We start from the raw sequence: 9,860 nt of genomic DNA, 5'->3' as shown, positions 1-9,860 counted from the left end.
TCAAAAAAATAGGAAACACCCTTCCTCAAGACCTATCAATACCACTTTTGGTTTGGATATAAATCCAAAGGATGCTCAACCGTGCCACAAGGACATGTGCTTAACCATATTCATAGCAGCATTATTTGTCATAGCCAGAACCTGGAAACAACCTAAATGCCCCTCAGTTGAAGAATGGATAAGAAAAATGTGGTACATTTACACAGTAGAGTACTACAAAGCAGAAAAAAATGATGACATCTTGAATTTTGCAGGCAAATGGAAGGAGCTAGAAAACATCATTTTGGGTGAGGTAACCCAGACCCAGAAAGGCAATTATCATATAAACTCACTCATAAGTGGTTTTTAAACATAAAGCAAAGAAAACCAGTCTACAAATCATAATCCCAGAGAAATCCACAATGTGGGCAATCGCATATGATGTTTGAGGTTCTTTGAAAGTCATTCTCACCCTTCCTAATGCTGTGGCTCTTTAATAAGATCCTCATGTTGTGATGACCCTCAACAACAAAATTATTTTTATTGCTACTTTAAACTGCAATTTTGTTACTTTTATGAATAATAATGAAAATATATGATATGCAGGACATCTGATGTGTGACCCCTGTGAAAGTCTTTTGGAGACTTAGTAAGTAAGAGCCTATAGAACATTAATTATCAACCTGTGAGCCACACCCCTTTGGTAGCTATTCAGTTTGATCAAAACCATTTGTTGAAGATGCTATCTTTTTTCTGACAAGTATTGTTGGTCATTTCTTGGAGAGAGAGAGAGAGAGAGAGAGAGAGAGAAGAGAGAAGAGAGAAGAGAGAAGAGAGAAGAGAGAAGAGAGAAGAGAGAAGAGAGAAGAGAGAAGAGAGAAGAGAAGAGAAATGTGGGCTTACACATGAGTCCTCAGTTCTGGATTTCTGCATCTGGTTTTATGCTTGTGCTGTGCTGTTTTATTACTATAATTCTATAGTATAACTTGAAAACTTGCATGGTGATACCTCCAACAAGTTGCTGTTGTTTTTTTCTTTATCATAAAAAACTTTAAATAAATAAAAATATCACACACCAAAATTAATCAGGGCCAAATTCTATATAAATTAGTCAACTTATATCCAGTTATATAAACAGAAGATGTGATGGTTCACATTGAATCTTACACTTTCAGTATCAAATATATTGTATGCATTTGTTCACAACCAAAACAAACAAACAAAATCTATGTTAGACTTAGAACTAGAGAAACAATCAGCTTTATATACGCCTTCATCATTCGCATTCATTACCTGTCCTCAGTCGTTACTTGCGCCTCAGCCTTTCTTGTTCCCCTTTCTTCAGGTTACACATGCACATTGTTTATATATAAATATAGTATTGGATAGATTCTGCACATGAGAGAGCTGTGTGGTTTCCTTCTAAGATTGTATGATTTTGTAAATATTGTATGTTTAAAATACATCCATTTTCTGCAAATCTTTTACTAAACTTCATTTTCCTTTAGAGCTAAATAGTGTTCCATTTTACATATATATACCAAATTTTCATTATCCATTTATCTGTTGGTGGTCAATTAGGGTGATTCCAGTTCCTTATATAGTAAATGAAGCAGCAGTAAACACGGGGGTGAAGATAACTCTCTGATAGGGTGTGAAGTCTCTGGTTATGAGCTCAGCAGTGAAATAGCAGGGTCATATGGTAGTTGCAATTTCACATTTTTGAGAGGTCTCCACATTGATTTCTACACTGACTATATTAACTTTCACCTCCACCAAGAGGGAGTGGGGATACCATTCTCTCTACCTCATCTCTAACATTTGTTGTCAGATTTCTTATGGTACCCATTCTGATGGGAGGGAAATGGCATTGCAAAGTAGTTTAATTTGCATTCCCTTGATGGCTAGGGATATCAGACGCTTTTAAATATAGTGATTTGATGTGGGATTTCCCCTCTGTATGCTGTGAATATGTTTTATTACCATTGCTTAATAAAGGCTCTGCTTTGGCCTGTGGTAGGGCAGAATAGAACTAGGCAGGTGTTCCTAAATTGAAGGCAGGGAGAAAGAAGGCAGAATCAGGCAGATGACATGTAGCTGCTGAAGGAGAAAGATGCCAGAACCTTACCAGTAAACCACAAGCCTCGTGATAAAATATAAAATAGTATAAATGGGCTAATTTAAGATGTAAGAGCTAGCTAGGAATACGCCTAAGCCATTGGCTAAGCAGTGTTGTAATTAATATAGTTTTGTATGATTATTTGGGTCTGAGTGACCAGGAAATGCAAGCACAGTTTCTCTTTACAGTTATTGGATATTTGTGTTTCTCTTTTTCTAAAAATTGTCAATTCAGGTCATTTACCCATTTGTTGATTAGCAGTTTTATTTCATTGGTATTTAATTTCTGAAATTCTATTAAATTTTGGACATGAGTCCCTTGTCTAAAGGGTAGCTGGTAAAGATTTCCTACCATTCTGTGGGATGTTTTTTAATGCTCAGGATTGTTTTAACTACCCTGTGTCTTTTGTTTCCACATGAAATTATGTGGATGAGGTAGTTGAGTGTTTAAGGCTACAGATTGCTTCGGATTTCTCTGCCAAGTCTTCCTAGCTATGAGGATAGCAACCCTCCACAGATGTACATTAGAACTCTTGCCTGCTAAAGAAAGAACCAACTTTAGAGTCAACTCCCTGGGCATCTGTCCATCTAAATTTGTCACTAGTACCATAAACTTAAACTCTCAGAACTTTTCAGTATTGAACATTAATAAATGGATTTTTCCTGGGCTTCTTTACTTGTACCTAAAAACCAAAATTGATGTGGGAGTGTCATATATCAATCTGTTGATTTCATTGGTTAAGTAATAAAGAAACTGCTTGACGTCATAGCTTAGAACATAGGTGGAGTAAACAGAAAAGAATGCTGGGAGGAAGAGGAAGTGAGCTCAGACTCGACAGTTCTGCTCTCTGGAGCAGAGACGCCAGGCTCCGCTCTCCCAGGCAGCTCTGACCCAGGATGGACGTAGGCTAGAATCTTCCCGGTAAGCGCACCTTGTGGTGCTTACACACATTATTAGAAATGGGCTAGTCCAGGTGCGAGAGTTAGCCTAGAAGAGGCTAGATATAATGGGCGAGCAGTGTTTAAAAGAATACAGTGTCCGTGTAACTATTTCGGGGCATAAGCTAGTAGGCGGCCGAGGTGCTGGGGATGCAGCCCCGCTGCTCATATTACTACACAAAATGTGGGGAACTAATTAAAACTAATTTATCAGTCCTCCAAACCTCTGTATGGATGTTGTATTACCAAGGTGCATCACTGGTAAAGGCAGTGACAATGGACAAATGAACAGGCACTGCAAAAAAGCCACCCTAAATAGACATCTTTAAAGGCATTTAACACCATTACCCATCTGGGAAATGCAAATTAAAACTACCTTGAGATTCTGTTTCACCCAACCAGAATGGGTATTATCAAGAAAACAAATGGCAACAGATTCTGGCATGGGGAAGGGAGGATCCTCAAAGTGATTTGTTTTTAAACAAGCAAACTGGTATGTCCACTGTAGAAATCAGTGTGGAAGTTTCTCAAGAAGTTAACAATAGATCTACCATATGGCCAGCTACAGTACTTCTGGGCATACACCCAGAGAACTCTGTACCCCACAAAAGAAAGACCTGCATAGCCATAGATAGGAATATGGACTTTGTATAAATGTTCATTAGCAATTGATGTTTGGATTATGAAAATATGGTACACACCCGATAGACATCCCTTCAGCATCCAAGAAAAATGAAATTTGCAGGGAAAGAGTTGACATGGGAAAATATTATGTTAAGTTGGGTAGCAGAAAGGTCCAGAAAGACAGATGCCATATGTTCTTTGTCATATGCAAATCCTAACCTTGAATTTCAGATCTCTGTGTTTAAGTTTGAATGAGTGTTTGCAGAGGCCAGGAAGCAAGAAGGGAACCATGAGAGGTGTTCAGGTGGGCGGAGGCAGGGAAACAGAGCTGGGAAAGTCTTAAAATATGTAAAAATGTTAAAATACATGATATGAAAATAGAGTGGAAAAGTATAAACAGAGATAAGGTGCGTGCGGGAGGAGGAAAAGTTGGGGAGGGTCAATTATAGCAAGATGTATGGAAAAGCTGTGTAAAAACCTAGTACTGTTTTATATGTTAAGTAAAAAATATCATTGTTTTTAGAGAGGTTAGAGAGGGTTTAATAAGCAAGGGCTCTTACTTTGCTAGCTTGAGAACCCCAGCAGCCATGTAAAAATCCAAGCATGGTTGGCCACACTGTTTGCACACATCTTTAATTCCAGAACTCTGAGGACCGAGGCAGATAGGCTCTCTGTGCCTTTGAGGCCAGCCTGATCTACATAGTAAGCTACAGGCCACCCAAAGCTGTATGGTGAGACCCTGGGTGTGGCTGCACATGTAGCTTCAACATTGTAGGGCAGATAGGTAAATCCCCAGAGCTCACTGGCCAGCCAGCCTGGTTTTAGTGGGAGCTTCCAGCTCAGTGAAAGACCCTGTCTTAGGCAAAACAGCAGAGAGTGATGAATGCATCTGGTGTCCTGATCTGGTCTCTGTATGTGTGAGTGTGGGATTGCATACCTGGACACACACACACACACACACACACACCCTGTGTGGATTATTATTGATGCTCTCAAAAATAATAGTTTTCTACAAAAGTCCCAATGCTAGACATGTAAAGCTTCAGGGAGCTCCACTCACCTACCCCAAGGCATCTGGAACAATCAGGTTATTGCCGTTGCTCCTGTTTCCACCAGAATTTGATGGTAAGACTCTCTTACTAAAGAGGATGGTAAGACTCTCTTGCTGAAGACACTGTGTATTTTGGATAGAAAACAGAAAAACCAAGCTATGCCTGATATGAAAGAATGTTCTCTGCCTGATACACATGGTGCCTGAAAGAGCCATGCATCTACAATTTCTCACCCAGCTGTGGAGTGTTCATGCTACAGTACTGATTTACCAGTCATTGTGTTCCCAATGATGCAACTTTGGCATGACTCTTTTGAAAGTATCTGTCTTAGTTAGGGTTTCTGTTGCTGTAAATAGGGTTTCATTGCTGTGAAAAGGCACCATGACCGTGGCAACTTTTATAAAAGAAAACATTTGATTGGTTGGCTTACAGTTCAGAGGTTTAGTCCATTATCATCACAGTGAGATATGGCAAAATGCAGGCAGACATGATGCTGGAGAAGGAGCTGAGAGTTCTACATCTTGATCTGAAGGCAACAGGAAGTAGACCAGGACACTGGGCATGACTTGAGCATGTATGAGACCTCAAAGTCCACCCCCACAGTGACACACTTCCTCCCACAAGGCCATACCTACTGCAACAAAGTCATACCTCTAATAGTGTCATGCCCAATGGGGGCCATTTTCTTTCAAACCACCACAGAGAATCCAACTACTTTCTGACTGAGTTTAAGGACCCCTCTATGAGAGAAGTTCCATGCCTGATACTGTGAATCTAGTCAAAAGCCTATTATTGGGTAGGTAACAGGTCTTAGTGGGAAATTTACTGTTGATGTTTTACTAAATGGACATGCGGTCAAATTGCCTTCTAAATATTTATGTTCTACTTTCAGCCTCCCTGGTCAAAGAAGTTTCTTTTTGGTGTACTCCTGACTGATCATGGTGCTGAGAACAGACAGCTGTGGTGTTTTCTGCCATAAATGAGACACCCAAATCACCTCCTTTAAGGCCCAGAACATATTAAGGAAGGGGGTGTGGAAAGACTGGACAGTCAGAAGGCAGGGAGAAGTGCTCTGAAATGTTGTCTTCTGGATATGATATGGCTACTACAACTGTGAACACACAGTAGTGCACATTCCACATGCACACACACACATGCATGCACACACACTCACACACAGAGACACACAAGTAGCAGGGGACTAGCTGGGGAAAAGAACAGGATGAGCAAGGCTAAGAGGGGAAACAAGAGGATGTGTGAGGGGAACAAAATCACAATTCATCATACACACGTGTGAAAATGCCAAAATTCAAAAAAAGAAATCTAGCTAGAAAGGCAGTGGGAAAAAAGAAAAGCAGACTTTCAGCCCACTGACTCCCCAGAGGGAAACTGGGAAAGGTGACTAAAAAGAATTTAAGTGCCCAAGCTGAGGTCAACCAGGCATCCCTGAGCAGGAGGGGGAATCATCCCCAAACATGAGCAGATGTATTACTCGGCTGACGTTTTCACTTTGCACACACCCGATTAGAAAGCAGATGTGTTTGTATCTGACACAAGCATTAATCAAGAAAGCAAAAGTAAACTTCAGATAAAAATAATTATCAGTAATTGTCAAGATGACAATGACCATAACTGTCAAATGGTAAAGAGCCGATCTCCTGAGACTGCAAACTGCACAGGCTCCAGACAACACAGCCAGAGAACAGGGAAGGAGAGGCGGTGCTAGAGGCATGAATATAGAGCAGCCCTCTTTGAACAACTGGGAGAAACAGCTAGTCATTCAGCAGGGCAGTTTACTGTGCTTGTGCCAATAGAGAGGTCTCTAAGGAAATGTGCCGAGTGGAATCTGACAATCTCTAAATATTCTGTGCTACCCCATTTATACAGCAATATCAAAATTATAGACTGGGAAATTTACTGAATATGACTGCAGTAGCCAAGAAAATAACAGCAAGAATTAAAAGACTGGGTGATATGAAATTAAAAGGCTTCTGCATAGCACAGCAAGCAACAGTGAAGAAATAGCCTATAGAATGGGAGAAACTATTTGACAGCTGTCTATCTGACAGGATATTAAAATTCAAAACTAAAAATTAAATACTAGTCATGCATGGTAGTACATACCTGTACTCTGAGAATTCGGGAGTTAGAGTCAGGAGGATCAGTCCTTCAATGCATTCTTAAAGAGTTTGATACCAGCCTGAGCTTGAAACCCTGTCCCAAAAACAAACAAACAAAAATTGAAGTCCCCAAATCCTAAATTTTCCAATCAATAAGTAGGAGGCAAATGAGTTGAACAAATGGCTTTCAAAATAAGTAAATATTGTGGAATATTATTTTAAGATGTGTTACATTTGTTTATACTGTGGAATATTTGTTTAATGATGCGAAAATGTGTTGTATTCTTTTTTTTTTTTTTTTGCCAATGTGTCAAAAAACCTTTATTCCTTTGTACAGCCTCATGCTTTCTTGCCAGCTGCCTTTGAAGAAGGCACTTTCTGGGCTGGGGTTTTCTGACCCTTCTGACCTTTAGCAGGAGGTGCTGCCTTCTGGCCTGAAGCCTTCTGGCCTGCAGCTTTCTTGGCGGGTCCTGTCGCCTTCTTGGGTGGAACTTTACCCTTAGCAGCAGCTGCTGCTGCAGCCGCAGCTGCAATGGCAGCCTTAGCAACAGGTGCCTTTTTGGGAGAGGCTTTCAGGATAGCTGCTCTCTGTAGTTTCTTGACTTCAGTCTTGATGATTCATTTTCTTTGCCTTCATGACTTTGAAACGATCAAAATCTGTCATCTTGGCTTTCCTTTCCCTGGCATCAATCTTCTTGGCCCATCTTGTGGCTGCCCATTTCGTATTGATATCTGCCTTCTCCCAAGCTTTCCGTACATACTTCTGTCGGGCACTGTGTGGGAACTTGAGGATGAAGTCAGTGAGCTGCATGCATTTGAACGGCATGGCCTGTCTCCTCACCCGAGTGCAGGGTCCATCCACCAGAGCCCGGTTCTGATCAATAACATCGACAATCGCGACCAGCTTTCCAGCATGAGGCCCAAAGGAGACGTAGGCCACCCGGCCAACCTCCACGAAGCGCCGGAACACCATGTCGGCGGCGTTCAGCCTGTTGTATTCTTTTATGTTGAATTTACTCTGTGAAGCTGTGTTACTGTGCCTGCCTTAACATTTGATTGTCTAATAAAGAGTTGAACGGCCAATAGCAAGGCAGGAGAAAGGATAGGCACAGTGGCAGGCAGAGAGAATAAATAGGAGGAGAAATCTGGAAAGAAAAGATCAAAGAGTGGGAGAAAGAGGAGGAGGAGAAGACTCCAGGGGCCAGTCATCCAGTTACACAGCAAGTCACAGAGTAAGAAGTAAAGGAAGGTATATAGAAATAAAGAAGGGTAAAAAGCCCAGAGGCAAAAGATAGACAGGATAATTTAAGAAAAGCCAAGCTAAGTTCGGGCATTCAGAACTAAGAATAAGATTTCGTATCATTTATTTGGGAGTTGGGTGGGGGGCCCACAAAGAGCAAAAGATTCAAAAGAGCTAATAAAACAACTACAGGTTAAAGTGTTCGATGAATACATGAAAAACTGATCAACCATCTTACCCACAAAAGGGAACTGCAAATAAAAACTACTGTGGGATACTATCTCATCTCAGACTATCACACCCCCTCCCCAAGAAAGAATGACAATAGGGATATGGAGATTGGTGAGGGGAGGGACCATGTGATGTCCAGGTGGTGGGGATAAACATTAATGTGGTCACTGTGGAAATTATTGTGAGGTTCTTCGATAACTACAGTCAGAACTACCAAATCACACGGCTCTACCCTTCCTGGGAGGACACCTGTGTTGGTTAATTTTGGGTCAACACAAGCTAGAGTCATTTGGGAAGGACTTTCAGATGAGAAAATGGCTCTGTAAGTTGGCCTATAGGTAAGTCTGTGAGGCGTTTTCTTAATTGACGATGGATGTGGGAAGGCCTAGCCCACTGTGGGTGGGACCCAGGCTGGGCAAGCAGTCCTGAGTTATATAAGAAAGTAGAATGAGCAATTGTGTGGAGCATGCCAGGGTGTAATGTTTCTCCAAGCCCTGCGCTGCAGTTCCTGCCCTGACTTCCTTTAAGGATGGGTTGTAGTTTGGGAGGATAGCCTTTTCTTTCCCAAGTTTTTTTTTTTTTAATCGAAGTGTTTTATCACAGCAATAGAAATTCTAACTAAGACAATACTTCGAGGAATCCAAGTCAGCTGTCAATGGTGTCACCTTCACACCCATGCATATTACAGAGTTCCACAGTAGTAAGCTGTAATGCCAGCCTAGGTGCCTGTGAACAGATGAGCAATAAAGAAAAAAATACTCTCTCTTCTCTCTCTCCTCTCATTTCTCTCTGTCAGAGAGACAGTGAGAAAGAGATGCCATTTTACTTAGTCATAAAGAAGAAATTATTTGCAATAAAAGTGAATGAAGCTGAAGATCATTATGTGCAATGAAAACACGAAACTCATAAAGATCACGTTTTTTCTCACATGTGGAGTGTGTGTGAGCATGCATGTGTGTGAGTGCGTGTGCGTGTGTGTGTGTGCGTGCCATGAAAGAAGAATAGGACTACTGGGTGGAGAATAGGGACCAATACAAGGGGGACAGGGACACAGAAGAGAGAAATGGGATAAATGTGGTGAAACTGAATATACAAACATAAATGAAAATATCATGATGAGAGCCATTTTTGTAGAGCAAACACGGGATAATAAAAATTCAGAGTTGAGGAACAGAACAGTCGATTCCAGGGGGTAAGGAAGGGTGGGGACAAGAGAAAAAGTAAGGGTGGCAACCCTAGGGACCCCATGGTAAAAGAATGCCTGAGTCTGTTGAATTATTGCCTTTTTTCTGATATTGATACGGTGCCCAAATGACATTCTGAATGTATCAGAACTTACTCAACTATAATCGTACCTGGCCACAGAATATATGAGATCTCTGTGTATTGTTCTTAACAATTGTATGTAAATCTCTATCAAAAAAATTTTTAAAGCTTGAACAGGAAAAAGTATTGTAATGTAATTCTTTTTAGTGATTTAGACAGATGGAAATAGGAAAAACATGAATTCATGAATATTTTTTATTACAAAATGTTTTCATAAACTTTTCAGGGTAT

General features: G+C 40.8%; 1 pseudogene; it reads right to left on the bottom strand.

Moving 5' to 3' along the window:
- Positions 1–7,156: 7,156 nt before the first annotated feature.
- LOC126505456 (60S ribosomal protein L14-like) lies at positions 7,157–7,816 on the bottom strand (annotated as a pseudogene).
- Positions 7,817–9,860: the final 2,044 nt, after the last annotated feature.

This window comes from Alexandromys fortis, unplaced genomic scaffold (genome assembly GCF_014885135.2).
Source record: "Alexandromys fortis isolate MF-2015 unplaced genomic scaffold, M_Fortis_MF-2015_v1.1 scaffold_59, whole genome shotgun sequence".
In the NCBI taxonomy this organism is placed as follows: domain Eukaryota; kingdom Metazoa; phylum Chordata; class Mammalia; order Rodentia; family Cricetidae; genus Alexandromys; species Alexandromys fortis.
This window is presented reverse-complemented; position numbering and strand designations above follow the sequence as displayed.